Source organism: Mesocricetus auratus, unplaced genomic scaffold (genome assembly GCF_017639785.1).
Source record: "Mesocricetus auratus isolate SY011 unplaced genomic scaffold, BCM_Maur_2.0 Super-Scaffold_100676, whole genome shotgun sequence".
Taxonomy (NCBI): domain Eukaryota; kingdom Metazoa; phylum Chordata; class Mammalia; order Rodentia; family Cricetidae; genus Mesocricetus; species Mesocricetus auratus.
Window position 1 is genome coordinate 70,607,952 of NW_024429266.1, and position 15,544 is coordinate 70,623,495.

The following is a 15,544-nucleotide window of genomic DNA, read 5'->3' on the forward strand; positions in this document are numbered from 1 at the left end:
TATTCTGCATGCTTCTGTGTGAGTGTGCCCTATTCTGCAAGCCTCTGGTGAGTGTGCCCTATTCTGCATGCCTCTGTGTGAGTGTGCCCTATTCTGCACACTTCTGTGTGAGTGTGCCCTATTCTGCATGCCTCTGTGTGAGTGTGCCTATTCTGCACACCTCTGTGTGAGTGTGCCCTATTCTGCACACCTCTGTGTGAGTGTGCCTATTCTGCACACCTCTGTGTGAGTGTGCCTATTCTGCAAGCCTCTGTGAGTGTGCCCTATTCTGCACGCCTCTGTGTGAGTGTGGCCTATTCTGCACACCTCTGTGTGAATGTGCCTATTCTGCACGCCTCTGTGTGAGTGTGCCCTATTCTGCAAGCCTCTGGTGAGTGTGCCCTATTCTGCATGCCTCTGTGTGAGTGTGCCCTATTCTGCACACCTCTGTGAGTGTGCCTATTCTGCACGCCTCTGTGTGTGAGTGTGCCCTATTCTGAAAGCCTCTGTGTGAGTGTGCCTATTCTGCACGCCTCTGTGTGAGTGTGCCTACCTTTCTGCATGCCTGGGGCTACTCCAGAAGTACCCTCATTAGTAGATCTGGGAATCATGGTGACAATCTTTTGGCAAGTGGAAAGGTGTCTTGTGGGACCTGTTTCTAATTTGCAGAAAGCACCCTTTGGGATAGTGGTGGGATTGCTCAAGTGTGATCCTTATTTATTCCTTTTGAGGTTTGGTTCTTTCAGATGTGCCTGGTAAACTGTTCATACCTGGCAGCAGCAGCAGCAATGATAATAACTATGTGAACTATAAGTCTTCCTCCGGGACAGGCATTATGTTAGATGCTTGTGTGACACAGTGGGTCTTCTATTAAAAAATTACACACACACATTTTAAAAAATTACACACACACACACATTTTTGAGACAAGTTTTATGTATCTCAGGTTGGATTCAAACTTGCTGTGTAGCTGAGGATGGTCTTGAACTCCTGATTCTCCTTACCTTCATCTCTGGATTATTGGTGTGTACTACCATGCCCAGTTTTATGCAGCACTTGGAAGTGAATCAAAGCTTCATGTACACCCAGTAAACTACGGCTGAGCTACATCAACAGCCCTTCATGAGACGGCATCAGTGTGAGTTGCATTTTGTTCTTGTAGAACCAAGGCTTGGTGAAGAGAATGAACCCTGTCTCCCCCAGCCACAGTACTAATGGGGAAGCTGAGACTAATCTTGATCCATCCAAGGATGGGATGCTCATGCTTTCAGGTTTCAGGGTGACTCTTCCCCAACAGGAGCCGTGGGGTCTGGGTAGAGAGAGGCTGTAGACAGCTAAGAGGCCTGGAGAAGCTTTACAGAGGTGGACCCCTTATTAATTTGGGACTGGTTTGTGTGTTTGTGTGTGTGTGTGTGTGTGTTTATGACTTCATCTTACTGTATAGCCATGGCTGGCCTGGAACTCACAGAGATCCACCCACCTATGCCTCCTGAGTTCTGGGATCAAAGCTGTATATCACCTGCCTGGCACTGGCTCTCCTTCCCAGAGTTCTGTGGTCCTGCATCTTTACTCTCATCTATGACCTCTGTCCCTAGACATGGTTTGAAGCTGAGAGATTACACTCATTTCCAGCTGGCTAGAAGGACAAAGTGACAGGGATCCAAGTTGAAAAACAAGCTCTTCCTTTGATAGAAAATAGACAACAGTGTTATAATGAAAACGTTTGTAAGTGTGTATGTGTGTGTTTGCATTTGTGTACACATACATGCATATGGGGGCCATCGGCCAGCTTCAGGTGTTTTCCTCAATTGATCTCCACCTTATTTATTAATTGTAAACTGTTAAACATTTATTGATTTATTGTGTGTATGGGGCATGCCCTGGCACACATGGGGAAGTTAGGACAACTTGTGGGATTCCTTTCTCTCCTTCTACCACGTGGTTTCTGGGGAATCACACTCAGGTTGTCAGGCTTGGCAGCAAGCACCCCACTAGCTGTCTTGCCAGCCTCCACCTATTTTTTGAGACAGGTCTCTTCCTGAGCCTGGAGTTTGTTGGTTTGGCTCTGCTGGTTGGTGGGTGAGCCCTTGGGATTGCCCTGTGTTGAGCTTCTTAGTGTTCGAATTGCAGGTTAGTGAGCCCTATCTGGCTTCTTTATGTGGTTCTGGGAAACTGAACCCAGGCCCCGCAGCTCACTTGGCAAACACTTTCCTGAAGGAGCCTTCTTCCTAGCCTCGCTTGTTGAATATTTATTAGCGGCCTTCTCTCAGGCAGGCATCATCCCTGCTCTTCCCCCTGATGTTAGTTGAGCTTGCCAGCATGAGGCCACAACCAAACAGCAACTTCCTTTCATCAAAACCCAGAGTTGGTAAAATACAGACTCTTGGGATACAGCTAGGGAGGTGCATCAACTTCTAATCAAGGAAAATTAAGAAATTGTTTTTGGTTCCAGTGTCATGTACACTGAATCTTAAGTAACTGTAAGTGAAAGAGAGAGCCACAGGCTGCTCTGTTCTCACCATCAGTGGGAAAATTATTGTTCAAGAGAATCAGTTGGCTGTCACCAAACTCTGCAAATGCCATCAAAGAGCAGTGTGGCTTCATGTGCTGGCTTGGCGTCTTTCTGGAGGGCCAAACCCTGCCAGGTAGTGATGACATCCTGGATAATGATGATTTAGGGCATTTCAGATGCCAGGGGAGAAACAAATTGGCGATCTCTCTCTCTCTCTCTCTCTCTCTCTCTCTCTCTCTCTCTCTCTCTCTCTCTCTCTCTCTCTTCCTCCCCTCCCCCCTCTCCCTCCTCTCCCCTTCCCTCCCTTTCTTTTTCTGTGCTTGGGACTGGGGCGGCGAGCATGCTGGAGAAGTGCTGTTCAATTGAGCTATATTTTTAGCACTCATTGTGTGTGTGTGTGTGTGTGTGTGTGTGTGTGTGTACACTCATGGTGTGTGAGTGCAGGTGTACACATGCCACAGCTTGTGACTGAGGTAAGGTGACAGCCTTGTTTGAGGCAGGGTCTCTTCTTCTCCAATGTGTACACCAGGCTAGCTAGTCCACAGACTTCTGGGGATTCTCCTCTGTCTCTCATCTCTGCCTCCCGTCTCCCCATAAGAGTGCTTGTGTTACAGATGTTATAGTTTTTTCCTCGTCAACTTGACACAAACCTCTCATACCTGGCAAGAGAGAGTTACAATTTCCTTTATCAGATTGGCTGTGGGCGTGTCTATGGGGGCATTTTCTTGATAGCCAGGTGATGCAGAAGGGCCTACCCCTCTGTGGGTGGTACCATCCCTGGACAGATGATCCTGGGCTGTGTAAGAAGAGTAGCTGAGCAAGCCAGGGAGAGCAAGCCAGTAAGCAGCACTCCTCTGTGGTTTCTGCTTCAGTTTCTGACTCGACTTCTCAGTATGCTTTTTCATAGAACCCAACACCACCAGCCAAGGGGTTGGATCCTCCCCGGTCGATCACTAATTAAGAAAATACTTACAGGCTTGCCTTACTTACAGCCGTACCTTAAAGAGGCATTTTCTCAGTTGAGGTTTCCTCCTTCCAGATTCTTTCAAGTTGATATAAACTATCCAGGAAACCTTTCCTCCCTCAATTGCTTTTTATCAGGGTTTTACCGCAGCCACACAGAAGCAAATTAGGACACAGATGCATGCTACCATATCCTGCTTTATGTGAGTTCTTAAATCCAGGTGCTCATGTACTCGTAGCAAGCGTGTTGCACTCTGAGTTGTCTTTCTTGCCTTTGGTTTCTTTTTGAATTTGAATGCGCCTTATTTCTATTGTCTAAATATTCTCTACAAGATATTCAGTAGTTGTTGAATAGGAGTGGTAAAGGTGGATGTCTTCGTGTTTGTCCTGTCTCTCAGTAGAGATGTTCAGTAACTTTCCTGTCTCTTATATCATAAGTACTCTTTCTTGTGTTAGGGTATACTCCTCCAAGACCTGATTTGTTGAAATTCTTTTTTTTCCGGATGAGTGTTTTTGCTAGGTGGTTTTTCTGCAGGATGACCATGTAGGTTTTGTTTTTGAACTTGTTGGTGTGCTCTATCTTATATACTGCTTTTGTTGTTTTGTGTGTATTGATCATCCTTAAATCCCTAGGATAAATCACTTGACCAGGGTACATCTGGTGTGTTGTTAGATTTAATACACATGCATGAACATGTACATACACACATGCACACACAGATATTTCTCCTTTCTTCCTCCCAAAAGAAAGGGCATTAGTATGTAGCTCTGGCTGGCCTTGAACTCCACAGGAATCCATTCACCTGCCTCTGCCTCCTGAGTGCTTGGATTTAGTTTGTTAATATTGTGTTGAGGATTTTTGGTTTTGTTTGTTTGTTTTTTTGAGACCGGGGTTCTCTCTGTAGCTCTGGTTGTCCTGGAACTTGCTCTGTTGCTGCCTTTGCCCCCTGAGTGCTGGGACTAAAGGTGTGCACCACCACCACCTGGCTTGAGAATTTTTACAGCTATGTTTATCAGGGGTATTAGCTGATAATTTTCCTTTTTAAAGATTTTGTGTGCGTGTGTGTGCTCGAGAGCTCGTGCGTGTGTGTGTGTGTGTGTGTGTGTGTGTGTGTGTGTGTGTGTGTATAAGTATGCAGATGCATGTGAAAGCCAGAAGAGGTGGGTAGACTCTTTGGCATTGAAGTTACAGGTGATTTTGAGCTGTCCAGCATGGGTGCTGGAACCAAACTCAGCTGAGCCAACTCTCTACCTTTCCCTTTTCATTATGTGGTCCTCTAGCTTTGTGATCAGAGTAATACTAACCTTGTCAGACACTTTTGGCAGTTTCCCCCTTCTCAAATTTTTGGAAGGATTGGCACTGTTTGCTCTTCAGATGTTTTGTATAATTCTGCCGTGAAGCCATCTGGCCCTGGGCTGCTCTCTGCTGGGAGACTTCATTACTGATTCAGCTCACTACTGATCTGCTCCAGTGCCTTGTGTTTTCTTGGTTCAGTTTTGGTAGATCACACATGTCCAGAAATTGGTCTGTTTTTTTCCTAGGTTTTCCAGTTTGCTGCTGTATGTTCGTTGGTAATTGTCCTTAATGAACTCTTGTAATTGTATTTCTGTGCTCTCTTTCTTTGTCCCTCCCCCCACCTCTAGGTTAGCTAGGGTAAAGATTTTCAATTATGCTTAGCATTAAAGAGGAGAAACCCAACTATTTGTTTCATTGATCTTTTGGTTCTAGTTTATTTCTGCTTTCATTTTTATTATTTCACTTACTAATTTTAATTTTGGCTTGTTATGTTTTTTTAGTTCACTGAATTGTAATACTGTTTATTTGAAATCTATTAAGGTTTCTTACTACATTTATTTATTTATGTATGTGTGCGTGCATAATTTATAGGCATTAGCTCTTTCCTCTCTGTCCATGTAGCTCGCTGAGATTGACTCTATCATCAGGCCTGATGACAAGCTCTTTTACTCCTCTTTGAGCCATCTTGCTAGCCCCTTCTTTATGTTCTATTTCTCATACCCCCAGATGGGTTTTGCTATGATATTTTTGCACACATTATTGTATTTCACTCATGTTCATCTGCACCACCCCTCCTCCTGCTCTCCTCTCAGATCACCGGTCCCTTTCTTCCCCTTTGACAGTCCCCTCTGAGAGAGCACTCAGTACATGTGTGGAGATGAGAGTTGGTTTTCTCCTCACCCACGTGGGACCTGGGATTGAACTCAGGTTGCTGGGCTTGGCAGCAAGCACCTTCACCTGCTAAGCCGTCTCACTGGTCACCCTGTGACTTCTAATTAAATCTGTACTCTGTCAGTGAGAGAGAACCTGTGTTGTTTTCTGTTCTTTCCCATTTACTATCTTTTGTTCCCTTTCATCCACTTTGGACTCCTTCCTCCCTGTGCAAAGTTTCCCTTCTACTTCTCCATACATACTCTATGTATTTCAATCCACTTTTACAGAGTCTGACCTATTTCTCTTAACACGATGATCTCCAGTTCCATCTGCTTTCTTGTACATAATGCCATTTAATTATTTGTATGCAGGATAAAAATCCATTGTGTATATTTTTCACATTTCCTTTAACTACCTATTTGCTCACTAATGAACACTTAAGTTGTTTCTGTAAATCTTGGCTTTTGTGAACAGAGCAGCAATAAACGTGGAAGTGTAAGTATCCCAGAGGTTTGCTTATTTAGGTTTCTTTGGGCATTCCTCTAGTTAGGTTTCTGTTGCCATGATAAAACACTGACCAAAGCCAACTTGAGGAGGAAATGGTTCAATTTACACTTTATAGCCCATCACTGAGGGAGGCCAGGGCAAGAACCAGGGTGGAGACCTGGAGGCAGGAATGGAGGCAGAGATCACAGAAGGAATGCTATTTACTGTCTTGCTTCCCCTGGCTGGGTCAGCTACCTTCTTGTAGACTCCAGGACCACCTGCACAGGGCCCTCCCACATCAATCACTAATCAAGAGAATTCCCTATGGGCCAGTCTGAAGGAGGCAAATCCTCAGTTGAGGTTCCCTCTTCCTGGATGCCTTTAGTTTGCATCAAGTCAAAAAGCTAATCAACAAAAATACTTCCACAAGGATGGCATAGATGGATCATACAGTAGTACAAGTCTTAGTTCTCGGAGGAGCCTCAGTGTGGATTTTCACTATGGCTGGCTAGACTGCCTGTTAGTTAGCTCCCAGGATCCCCTCTTCTATCCCTTCAGCGTCGGGGTTGCAGGTACACGCTATTACACCTGGCTTCTCATGGGTACTGGGAATGTGATCTCGGTGTTTGCATGGCAAGCACTGTACAGACTGGGCTGTCTCTCTAGCCCCTAGCCAGGGGTTTTGATAGTGTAGTGGAATATCTGTACCTCAGGGGACAGACATGCAGTGGCTTTGGTCCTTTACTGCGGTACTGTTACCAACAGAGGCTTCTTTCTCAGGACACCACTAGCAGCCTTGTGTCTAGGGATTGGGTGAGTTACGGTGAGACTTCCTTCTCTGAAATGAAACTATTGTGTGAATCCAAGGCTGTTGTCACCACTGGGATCCAAGCCTCTGGTGACTGTGGAACTTTTTAGTAAGCAGATGCCAGTGTTCCTGGTGATCAAATCCAGCTTAACCTTTCCCCTGGAACAAGGAGGTAATCTCTCCTTGGCTGGGGAGGCAGGGCCATAGTTGTCACTGGGCTTTGTTTTTTCTGTTCTGTCAGCCTCGGCCTCTGTGTCCCGTTGGGTCCCTTACCTGTCCCTTGGCCATCAATGAAGTGCAGGAATGCAGTTGTCTTTTTCTTTTTCTTTTTCTTTTCCCAGGGAGGGTGAGACCTTCCATGGGGGAATCTCCAAAGTCTCATATCATCCAGGGCAGGGCCTAGGCTCTCCCCCATGTGTCCAGGCTGAGAGAGCATCCCTCCACGTGGAATGGGCTCCCAAAGTCCATTTGGATGACACGGATAAATACTGATCTAGTACCCAAGGCTCCAACTGACATCCACGTTCAAGGGGTCTGGATCAGTCCCATGCTGGCCTCTCAGCCATCAGTCTGGGGTTCATGAGCTCCCCCTTGTTCAAGTCAGTTGTCTCTGTGGACTTCACCTGACGGGTCATGGCCCCTTTGCTCATCACTCCACCTCTCTGCAAATGGTTTGTCTCCAAAACAGCTGTCTTTCTTTACTTGGGCATTTCTACTTGGCTACCTTAGAATTTTGTATGTTGAGTATTTTTTGGCTTTCTTACATTTACATTAAAATCTATTTATAGATTTATTCTATTGTATGTGTATGGGTCTTTTGCCTGGTGCCCAAGGATGTGTTGGGTCCCTTGAAACTAAAGTTATACATGGTTGTCAGCCACCATGTAGATGCTGGGAACTGAACCTGGGTCCTTTGCAAGAGCAGCAAGTGCTTTTAACCACTGAGCCATCTCTCTGCACACACTTTTTGCATCTATATTAAAAATTCTTATTGATTTGTTTGTGTTTATTTTGTGCATATGCAAGTGTGTGGAGGTCAGAGGGCAACTCTGGGGAGTCTCTTCTCTCCTGCAACCTCGTGGGATGGTGGCAATGACCTCAGGTTGTTAGGCATTGGTTTCCATGAAAACACTTGCTAGGATTCTGATGGGATTTGTTGACTCTGAGAATCTATTTGGAGAGGATAGATATGTGTTTAATATTATGTCTTTCTATAATGTAGCCAATCTGGAGTGTTGGCTATGGTCAAGTCCCCTGGGACATCATTAGTTGAGAACCAGGTTGTGTGTTGCTTCTTCTTGCCTTGGGATTTCCCAGATCAACTAGGATTATATAAACTTGAGCCCCAAATCTGTGTGAAGTCAGGTTTGTGGTTATGAATTCCCATGGAAGTGTCTGTTTATCTATCAATTGAGTTATTTATTTTCCCCTCTAAAGTGAAAGCTAAGTTTTCTTTCTTTTTTTTATTATCAACTTGGTTGGTGAGAGATTTTTCTTTCCAAGTTCATACTTCCTTTGTCAGATTTCACTCTGTGTGAGCATCAAGCCCCAGTTCTCATAGCGCTTACCAATTCCCCATCCTCCTGGCCACACGGTCACAGTAAAAGCTAATAAGAGCTTTTTGGCTTCTGAGAAGCACCATGCACTTCTGTAAGACTCCATTGTGATTGAAACAGGTGCTCGTGTAGCTGTCTAGTATTTCTTGGTGTTCATTCTTTTACATTTTTATTATTTTACTTTATTTTTATGTGTGTGTGTATGCGTGTGTGTGTGTGTGTGTGCGCGTGTGCATGCGCTCACACCCATGTGCATGTGGGTTCAGAATAGGTCATTGGATCCTCTAGAACTAGAGTAACAAGTCCTTGTCAGCTGCCCAATGTGTGTTCCAAGAGCTGAATTCTGATCCCCCCCCAAAGAGCAGCAAGTGCCCTTAGTCACTCAGTCAACTCTCCAGACATTATGGTCCTCCCTCCCTCCCTCCCTCCCTCCATCCTTTGAGACAAGGTTTCACTGTGTAGCCCTGGCTGTCCTGGAAGGTCCTAAATAGAGCAGCTGGCCTTCAACTCACAGATCCACCTGCCTCTGCCCCCACTGTGTTCTTGCGCGTCCTTACATTAGGCCTCTGCTTTTCATGAGTAGTGATAACACAGACAGAGCATGTTCTCGTCTTGGCATAGTCTTTCTTTTTCTTAGATTACCTGGACATTCCTACTTCCTAAAACACATCTTTCAGTGTGTCCTTTGGTGGTTTCACAGGTGTATACAGTGCATTCTGTTTACTTGTGTCCCACCCTATCTTATCTTCCTCATGCCATTCATCCCCTCCCTTCCCCACGTTCATGCTTTTTTATATTTTGTTTGCTTTTTGACCCACGTATGTGAACCAGAGTCTGTACTAGGAGGCCCCAAGAAACCTCAGTGCTACCGGAAAAAAAAAAAAGAGAAAAGTTCAAGGGGAAAAAAAGGTAGCCCATGTTGGTTAGTTTTGTCGACTTGATAAAAGCCAGAATCCCCTCAATTAAGAAGATGCCTCTAGCTGAGTATAGTGACACACACCTTTAATCCCAGCACTAGGGAGGTAGAGAAAAGCAGATCTCTGATTTTTAGGCGATCCTGGTCTACTTAGTTTTAGGACAGTCAAAACTACATAGTGAGATCTTGTCTTGAAACCACCTCCGCCACCGCCACCACCATAACAACCAAAAGAGGACGTGAGGTGTTGTTTATGATTTAATAAAGTTTTCCTGGGGATCAGAATGCAAAGCCAGCCACACTAGTTAGCCATATAAACTGGGCAGTGGTGGCACACACCTTTAATCCCAGGACTCAGGAGACAGGCAGATGGATCTCTGTGAGTCTAAGGCCACCCTTGGCTACACAAGAGTGAATCAGTCTAAAAGAGTAACAGAGCTCATGCCTTTAATCCCAGCACTAGAGAGGTATATAAGGAAGAAGCAAATGGTCTCATGGGAATTCAGTTTCCAGTCACAGGGAAGACAGGATCTCCATTTCAGCTTTGGTGGAGGTAAGAGCTACTGGCTGGCTGCTTTGCTTCTCTGATCTTCAACTTGAACTCCAATGTCTGTCTCTGGGTTTTATTATTCGTGCTACAAGGATGCCTCCTTTAGATTGGCCTATAGGCAAGTCAGTGTGGTACTCTTCTTGATTGTTGTGGGAGTGTCCAGGCCACTGTGAGTGGTGCCACCCCCGGGCAGGAGTTCCTGAGGCGTATAAAAAAGCAAGCCGAGAGATCCACGAGTTTCTCTATGGTCTCTGCTCCAGTTTCTGCCCCCAGCTTCCTGCCTTCCCTTAGTGAAGGACTATAAACTGCGGGCTGAAACGAGTCCTTGCCTTTCAAAGATGCTTTTTGGTCATGATGTTTGTCAAATAAAGTAGTGAGCTTCAGTTTGGGTCTTTATTGATTTGTTCATCCATGGGCACCTGTCCAGTCTGGCTCTGTATGTGACTAGTGTGAAAAATGCAGCACCGATCATGGTGTGCAAGTATTTCTGTGTTCTGCCAGCACAGATTCCTTCAGGTATCTACCCAGAAGTGGCAGAGATGGGTCATTTGGTAGTCCAAGACAGGGAAAGCTGCTTTGGTGGGGCATTTTGTCTCAGTAATGAGAGTGGTTTGACAGTTCAAGGGACATGCTTTCCACACAGCAGTCAACCCCCGAAGTTTTGAGTTGTGTGTAGGGGAACTGGTAACTCCCACCACAGAAAAAAACAAATAAAAAAACCCCAAAACTCAAAAACAAAAAACTAGACAAAGCATGTGACGGTCAAGGTCAGGATGGGAGTTTTCGATGCAATAGAGGATGTACACTGCAGGAAATGCTCTCAAAGGCTTACCGTTCTGTAGTGCTGGGGACGGCCTATGGCTGGCACGTGCTGTACCGGCAAGCTACATTCCCAGCTCAAGAGCTTTTCCTTCCCACCTCCTCTCCTTCCTTCCCTTCATTTTCCATCTCCCCTCCCTCCACCTTCCCGAATCTCCCACTCCTCCTCCTTCTTCCTCTTATGTCTTTTTTACTGGGCTGGAGATTGAGGGCGGGGCCTTGGACATGCTATCCAGGTGCTGTACTATTGAGCTACTCCTGAAGTCCTCAAGACCTACTTGTTGACGTGCACGTTCAGAGCTTAATGGTATGAGGGAGGTCTCACCAGTGATGCTGCTGCGCATCCTGGCTGGGGTGTCTGATAGGCTGTCACTGGTTTGCATGGTGCTCTAATTATACGGTTCCCAGCCTTTCGTGTGTGTGTGTGTGTGTGTGTGTGTGTGTGTGTGTGTGTGCATATTGTATGAGTGGAAACTGGAGGACAGCCCCAGATGTTTTCCCTTAAATGTCCACCTCCTTTTGTTTGTTTGTTTTTTTTGAGAAGGGTCTCACTTTTACTTGGAACTCAACCAATTTAGCCACACTGGCTGGTCAGCAAAGCTCCAGGGCTGTGCTTGCCTCTGCTTCTCCAGTTGGGAGATGACAGGCATGCACCACCACACCCTCCATTTTTATACATGTTTTAGAGCTTGAGGTCGGGTCCTCATGCTTTCCTTATGCATGTGTGGCAAACACTTTATCAATGGAACCGTTTCCCCAGCCCATAATTCCTAGATTTTGATTGGTCTATTCACTCTCCTATTTTTCTTTAAAAAAAAAAAAAGAAACAGCTTTTAGAGAAGGTTTTGTGTGTAGTTTTTTTCTTGATTTTTTTCCGAGACAGGATTTCTCTGTGAAACCATCCTTGCTGTCTTGGAACTCGCTCAGTAGACCAAGCTGGCCTTGACCTCACAAAGATCCACCTGTCTCTGCCTCCTGAGTGCTGGGACTAAAGGTGTGTGCCACCATAGCCTGGCTAAAGTTTTAAGTTTTAATGAATTTTTTTTACCAATTATATGTACAAATGTGTGTGGGTACATGTGTGTTAGGTGCTTATGGAGGCCAGAGGCACTGGGGTTACAGGCAGTTGTGAGTCATGTGACATAGGTGTTAGGAACTGGACTCAGGTCCTCTACAAGAGGAGAGAGTGTGCTCTTGACCATCTAGCTGTTTCTCCAAACCATCTAACTTAGCACAGCAGCTTTCACAGGAGTTGTCTGGGCTGCTCTGCTACAGACCTCAGGCAATGCCCCCGAGAGAATGACTCAGGATGCGAGTGGCCTATGCTACTGCTTCTCTTCAAGTTGGCCAGACTGTAGACCAAGATACTGAGTGGGGTACCCTAAAGAGATACTAGTGCAGGCTAACTCCATGGATTTATGTCTACAGTGTCCTCAGATACTCCATAACATGCTGGAGCAGGCTCAGGCTAGCCCATGGGAGCTGGGCGTGGTGGTGCAAGTCTTTAATCTCAACACTCAGGAAGTAGAGACAGGCTGATCTCCCCAATTCTAGGCCAGACTGGTCTACATAGAGAGTTTGAGGCCAGCCATTTTGCAAGTCAGTTGTTATGCTTGACCATTACCAAAAATTAAGTGGCATAGCCAGATGAGAGGTCTAGACTATTCTGGGATGGTTCCGCAGTGAGACAGTGTGATGGTTAATATAATCATTAATGTGACGAGATCTAGAGTCACATGGAAGGAAACATCTTGGCACACCTGTGAAGGAATTTCTAGATAGGGTTAACTGAGGTTTGTAAACCCACCCTGAGTCTGGGTAGCACAATCTCCTGGGCTTCTGATTCTGTTCGATGACTGTGGATGGAATGGGACCAGCTTCCTGGTACTCCTGCTGCCATGACTTCCACCATGATGAGGTGTATCTTCAAACCGTGAGTCAGAACAAACTCTCCCTTCCTTAAACTGTTTTTGTTGAGTATTTTGTCACAGTAATGATGAGATATTTTGTCATTATTATTGGAACAACCTGTCTCAAAGAGAGAAACAACTAGGGTATTTTTCTAGTATGCCCAAGGCCCTCAATTCCATATATACATGTATATATAAAATATAGAATATATATATGTATATATGAAGAAAATACATAATGAATAAAATAAAATAAACTGCATGATATAAACTTCAGTTATACATACTACATTTTAAAAAGGTAATAAATACTCAAGCCACACCATTCGTAATTATTTTAATATTAGGGATGCTCTGAGGTTATTACATAAACTGTAACTCTATGATAGAAATACTGTTCATGCTAGTCATTGTGTGTGTGTGGTCATGTGTGTAGGGGCCACAGTTCCACCTTGGGTGCTGTTTCCTAGGTCCATTCTTTTTATTTTTTTGAGACAGGATCGCTCACTGTCCTGTAACTCACACATTCAGCCAGGCTTCCTGGTCAATGAGCTCCAGGCAGCCCTATCTCTGTTTGCCCATGGGAGCACACCATGCCTGGCTTTTATTTGGATCCTAGAGCTCTAACTCCACTCCTCATGCTTGTATGGCAAGCACTTTGCTGGCTGAGCCATCTCCCTAGCCTCCAGGTCTCTATTGTTACTTTTTGTCTTGCTGTGACCAAACACCGATAACATCATAATGGAGGCATTATCTATCTGGGGGTCACGTTTTTCAGAAGAATCAGGCTACGATCTGTTGTAATTTAAAAAGCAGCACTCGAGAGAAGAACGCCATGCAACAAAGCTTGGGTGGAGGGTTTTTTTTAATTAGGGGGAAAGTGAATGGGAAAAGGAGGAAGAGGAGGGGGAAGACCAGCCTCTGGGGACAGGAGCAGCAGAAGAGAAAGGAGAACTAGAGAGAGGGGAGGGAGAAAGAGAGGCAGGCAGAGTCAGAGAGGTAGAGAGACAGAGAGATAGAGATAGAAAGGAACAGACAGAGGGGGCGGGAGAGAGAAGGAGAGGAGGATGGGAGGTGGGCGGGGCCCTTTTAAAAGGGAACACAGTGAATACGTACAGGTGGTGCTTTTAGTAGCTGCAGCTGAGGATGTATCCTGTCAGAACCCCAAGGACAGGCTAGTACAGATGCCAGTGGGTGACTCTTGATATCAGCTCTCAAGGAGGATGAAAGGTTATCACTTTCTGTAGCCAATGTAAACAGTGCATGTCTAATAGACAGTCTCTGGGATGGCTGATAAAAACCTACATCCGAAGCAGGGAGATAGCCATGAACTTGCTTGATTTCTAGAAGTGATTAGCTGCAGTTTCTCATTAGTTACTTTTCTTGTTTCTGTGGCAAAATACCTGATGAGAAGCAACTTAGAGTCACAGTGATGGTCAGCGGAAGTTGAGGGGTCTTGAAACAGGAATATGGGGTGCTGGGTGGCATGGCACTGGCCAGAGTGATGTCAGCATTTGGGGTGAATCAACATTGATAAGAGCTTACGATAAAACTGTGGCTTCCTTTAAAAGTGCTCTAAAGAATGGACATTTGTGAAACCAGATAAACCCAAAGGCTCAGCTAGAAAACCTGCTAAGGAGAGCAAAATCCTAGAGTAGAATGTCGAAACTCCCTTGAAAACAGTGGGAAGTTGGGGACAAATGTTCTACCGTTCGGTCAGAGGGCAACTGCATTTACCCAGCTACTGTTACTTCAGTTGATTCCAGGGAGAAGCCTGTGCTGTGGTTTATATTGGATTTGGAATCAGCAGAGCAAGATCTGTCTGATCTATTTTCCCCAACCTGTGAAGTAGCTTCTAATACAGAAATGGCCACTCAGGACAATGAAAATGAAAGTTAAGCTTCCTCCTGATCTCCTGGGAGTAAACCGCACAAGTTCAAAGCTGCTCCATGGAATTCCTTTCTCCTTCCGTCACTCCCAATGCCAGGGTCACGACCTGGACCAGGAAAGTCAGGTCTGCGATTCAGTGGCTCACCACTACCACCCCCTCCAGGCCCCCTTCCTGCTATGTTGGATGCCTCCATTCCCTTTGGGACCACCAATAGTGGTCCATGGTGGCAGGAGCATAAAGCAGCTGCTCACATGGCATCTGCAGTCAGGAAGCAGAGAGAGACGGACGCTGGTGCGCAGCTAACTTTCTGCTTTTTACAGTCCAGAACCCCAGCCTACTGAATGCTGCCACCTGTGTTTAGAGTGGGTGCTCTACTCCCTCACAGACATGCCCAGAGATGTGTTTCCATTGTGATTCTAGATCCCACGAAGCTAGCAGGACTAACTTCACCATTTCTGAGGGTGGGGGTCTGCTCTGTCGTTGCTGTAAGGAGTCCAAGCTGCTGCAGTTTTACTGCCGTAGAAAACGGCCTTCGCTGGGTATGGAGCTATGGCTCCGCAGTTCAGATGCTCTTGCAGTGGATCTGAGTCTGGTTCCCAGCACTCACATGGGGTGGCTCACAACCCCCTGTAACTCGAGCTCCAGGGCATCCAACACCCTCTTCTAGGTCCTGCAGGCACCTGCATTCATGTATGCAAATACAATGAAAAATCTTTAGGAACCTGAACTCTGGTTGTGTGATGGGAGCTGAGCTAAAGCTGTGGCAGTTGTAATGGAAAAGGGAGCTTGGGAAGCAATTCAGAGAGTTAGACAGACATGACTTAGATGATGGATTAGCTGTGGAAGGTGAAAAATTAAAGACGAGCATTAATTTCATAATTGTAATTGTAGATTTTTACACATATGATAATGAGACGGGTAGGGAGAGATCCATCACCCCAACTTAATGGTCATTAACATTTTTCCGTGTTTGCCTCATCTGCT

At 45.5% G+C, this 15,544-nt stretch overlaps 1 pseudogene; it reads left to right on the forward strand.

The window, feature by feature from the left end:
• Nucleotides 1–10,410: 10,410 nt before the first annotated feature.
• Nucleotides 10,411–14,863, forward strand: LOC101844017 (annotated as a pseudogene).
• The last annotated feature ends 681 nt before the right edge of the window (nt 14,864–15,544 follow it).